The sequence below is a fragment of the Macrobrachium rosenbergii genome, chromosome 20 (assembly GCF_040412425.1).
Source record: "Macrobrachium rosenbergii isolate ZJJX-2024 chromosome 20, ASM4041242v1, whole genome shotgun sequence".
NCBI classification, from domain to species: domain Eukaryota; kingdom Metazoa; phylum Arthropoda; class Malacostraca; order Decapoda; family Palaemonidae; genus Macrobrachium; species Macrobrachium rosenbergii.
This window is the reverse complement of record NC_089760.1, coordinates 18,718,469-18,723,304: the sequence shown is the minus strand read 5'-3', so window position 1 is coordinate 18,723,304 and position 4,836 is coordinate 18,718,469.

Sequence of the window (4,836 nt, the reverse complement as noted above, 5' to 3'; positions counted from 1 at the left end):
CTCTCTCTCTCTCTCTCTCTCTCTCTCTCTCTCATACCGATTGCCGAGACCAGTCCCTTTTCACTTGGTTCTCGAAGTAAAAATGACTGTTCCACCTGCAGCATATCAACACCAAATTCGTTTTCATTTTTCTGTCGTAAATTGAAACCCATTTGTTAACTCTGACAAAACATCCGGTTTATTACCTTTGAGAGACTAGTCACCCCAGCTGATTTTCCTAGTTAAAAATATCAAGTAAGGTATATTGATTGGATTATTAATATTTGTAAATTTGCGCTGAAACAACCGTGGTCATAATAACTATAGTGATTTTATCAGTTCCTGGCCTTAACTAAAAACGTTTGAAACTAAAAGTTTCATATGGTATACGTGGGCCCACTAGCGGATCCAGAAAAACTTCATGGGGGCCACATAGTATTATATATATATATATATATATATATATATATATATATATATATATATATATATATATATATATATATATATATATATATATATATAATTTCTATAATAGATTTATTATTTTTTCCCATTTTTATATTTCTCATTTATGTTATTTTATTATCTAAATCTTCAATATTATTAATTTGTCATTATTTTTCATGGGGGGCACGTGCCCAGTTCCCCCCCCCCCAAACCGCTAGTGTGTGGACCTGAAAACACCTTACAATAGGACTGATAGTGTGGAGTGTGTTGATGTCTGTGGTACAAAAAACGAGTTATTTAGAATTATTATGTTTCTTCATGGAAGCAAAAATGTATTAGAATAGCTAGTTTGTAGTTATCGGTTTATTGTTAATGCAGGTCTGAGACAAGGTCATGCTGTTAAATGTCTAATTATGGGGTGATTCTACAAGGCACAGGAAAGAAATTAATGCAAAGCTGAAAAGAGTATAGAATAGTTTATATTTTCAGATGATGCAGTAATGAAGGGAGGATATTGAAGGGAAGGTGCAGAATTAGCTAAAGAGTTTGATAATATTTGAGAGAAAATGTGAACAAGAATAAGGTTACGGAGGCTGGGGAGGGAGCGGTGCAGAACATATAGCAATGAATGTTGACATGGATGATGGAAAAATGGAAGCAGTTTATTCAGGAGTCATTATGATGATTGATGGTAGGGTGAGGGAGGAGATTAGCCACACTAGATGAAAACCAGAAGGCGGTAGGGTATGTACAAAACACTGGCAAGACTTGGAGTGTCTATGGAAGATAAGGAAGGGAATATATGTGGGGATTGTTGTGCTAACTCTATTTTATGGCGGTGGTGAGGCTGTTAAATGTCAGTGAAAGGAAAAATTTCAAGGTGCTGAGATGAACAGTTTACATAATAATGTAGGATAAGAAGAACTGGAAGGATGAGAAATGTGGATATGCATGGGAAAAGTGGTAAAAAGAATATTTGTGGTGGTAAGTTGAATTGGTCAATTTTTTATATTGGTCTGGTCATGTGGAAAGAATAAGTTGAGGAAATTGTATAATTTGGAAGTGTCATGAGGGTAAGGAGTGGAAGACCAAAAGAATTGCTGAATAAATGGAGTTCGTGATTTATTGGAATATAAGAACGGTACTTTACAAGGAGCACAGAAGTGCACGCAAAGGAGAGAGAAATAACGCAGAGATTGTGTTGGTTTTGACAGGCTGTTGATGAGCCTTCAGTGTAGGTATAAAAAGGTGTTGAAGTGTTCTGCGCTGAGTTCACCCGTAATTCAGTTATATATATATATATATATATATATATATATATATATATATATATATATATATATATATATATATATATATATATATTATATATAATATATATTATATATAATATATATATACATTATAGTTATACATACATATATGTATATATATATATAAAATTGCGTGTGCGTAAATTCATTAGATATTGTCAGTAGGAAAAACTTGAAATACAGGAGTCAAAAGTAAAGCTGTTTAATAATAATTAATAATAATATTAACAGCATATTCATTCAGTGACTGCTCCTACTTTATTTTGCAGTTTGTTTTATGTAACAAAAGTTTTCAAAAGGTTAGTTTTATCACGGTATGAGAGTGGAAACATACCTTATGTAAAACTTGTTCTCTTAATAATAGATTGGTTAAGTAATTTAGAATTTTATCTTGTATGTGGATATTAATCGACTTCATTGCATCAATCATTTTTTTGGTAGATTCACATAATTTTTATTGAAAATTTCATTCAACGATTGTTTTATCTAAATATTTTAGTAAAATAAAATTTTTTAAACAACCGTTGAATAACATTAAAATCAATATTATTTAAATCTACCTAAAATAACTAGTGATGCAATGAATTTGATTAATATCCCCAAACAAGATAAATTCGAAATTTAAAGCATTAAAAGTACATAAGTTCTGTTGTCCGGAGTTCGTGGCCTACCACTGCTAGGTTTTAACTGGATACGTTAAATTGGGTATTATATTTGCTGCTGTGCAATCAGGGTGATTATCTTTCCCCGGTAGAAATAGTGGTTAAATTAAAATTGTCGATTTTTCGTGTAATATACATTCAATATAAAAGACCTTTCCGGTTGATGGTCAAAATTAATATTTGAAAAAGCATTAACCGCTATCACTTTCGTTTACACAAATGTTCTATATTGACACGGCACGTGAGAGTGATTCGTGCTGACCGCATTAATTAAGGATGGCCCCACAATGTTTTCCGAGTCCCGTGATTGCCAAATTGAGATTCAGCACTTGGATATATCATTGCACACTGACGTCAGTTGTTCATTTTTTTTATCCGCCACGATATTTCATCAAGGCTTTTTCTTTTTATCTGATTTCGCAAACAGTGTTTTCGCAGATAATACTAAGTACTACAACAAGGTTTTCAAAAGCCCACTAATCACTTAGTTTGGGGTTACGTAGAGCTTAACGATGGAGTGGAAACACGTAAACAAGAGTCGAACCTGAGTCCTAAAAAACAGATAACGGGAAATACCGAGACATGTGTTAATAAGCATTAGACAGACATCAACAGAAAAGCAGACTAAGGGCAATGAACATTTCTCATCCTGATATATGTAATATAAAACTAATGGTAAGGCGAAGACATCATCATCGTTTAGGAATAATGTAATGCTAGCTTATTTTATTTGTGAGTGTGGACATGTTTGATCATTTATTTATAGTATGAAACGAATCTTTGGATGAATAGCTAAGGGCGAGGGTTTAAACTATAGAGTATTAAAGATACTATTGAATTATAAGATTCGGCTAAAAACGTCGTATGAAATGGATTTCCAGGCTCTGAAAATAACAGTAAGAGGAGATTGTCTTATGTTAGGGGATTTTTTGTTTCAGGAGCTTTAAACCATCGTTTGTGTGTGATTGTATGTATGTGTGTGTGTGTGTGTGTGTGTGTGTATGAGAGAGAGAGAGAGAGAGTTGATTTTTATAGTCTCTTGAATTTCCTAATTTATAAATAAATCCATTTAAGTAGACATTAGGCATTCTCAAGTCATCTTTTCATCACGCTTATATCCTTTCATATAACCTATCTTATCCACCTCTCCCACTTTGCTCCCCCTCTGAGCAAAAGGCTCTCCACTGGGAGGCAATTTCCAAATAGACCTTTCCTGTTTGCGATGAGGCACGAAATGGGCTTTGCCATCGACTTCCAATACTCTGCCAAATTTAGTTAAGTCAGAAGACACCCAGATATCTACGAGTACGCCATGGAAAATGATTAAATCATATCATAGCGCTTAGTTAATCTCCACGTACGCTAGATTTCCACAGGAAGTATACTATACATACATACATACATACATATATATATATATATATATATATATATATATATATATATATATATATATATATATATATATATATCCAATTTGTACTACCCTGAAATAATACTGAAGAGGAATTATAATACATAAGTGGTTATTCATTTGGAGGATTCGATCCACTGACAGCAACAACCTCAGACTTCAGTGACGAATGCTCTTACTCTCTTGACAACCCAGTGGTAAAAGTACTCGTCACTGAAGTAGGAGGTTGTAGCTGCCTATGGATCGAATCCGCCAGGTGAATAACCACCTATGAAATATAATTCACCTTCGGTAGTATTTCCGAGGCAGACCGAATTGGATATTAAACAGCATCTAGCTTAATGTTTGTGAATATATATATATATATATATATATATATATATATATATATATATATATATGTATATATATATATATGTTATATATATATACATATATTTCAATGAATGGAGCCTCTCTCCAAACCACCTGTATCCGTTTTTACATTTGTAACGTAATTGAGAAAGAAATAAAATTAATTCCAGTTGTTTTAATTACTAGAACTGTGGGTTTCCACTCATCCGTTCATAAACTCGCTCCTTCATTCTCCAAAATGGTTAAGCCTAACCCCTCTCTCTCTTTTCACAATGACTGCCTAAGGCCTTGAATTCCAGGTGACTGTCATACCTTCTTGGCGTCAAGCAAGGCAAGGGAGGAGCCAAAAAGAGTAAGTTGGTGTCCTGCCTCATTCTGAACCATCCACAAGGGTTAACTGATGCCATGCCTTGACGAAGATTGACCTTTGCCCCATCTACAAGAGACACAATGCGTAATCCCTGAAGGTTATTTATAGACGATGCAACAGAAATCGAGAGGGAGAATCGCTCCGAACGTCACCAAGGACAGATGCCCTTAACCTTGCTGTCCCTTGAACCTTCCCAGTGTTCGACCCCGAGGCTCGAACCAGTATACTTTGTAGTGGCATTTTAATTCCCTCCTCCATTACCAGCACCCTGTCGAACAAGGACACCATCATCTT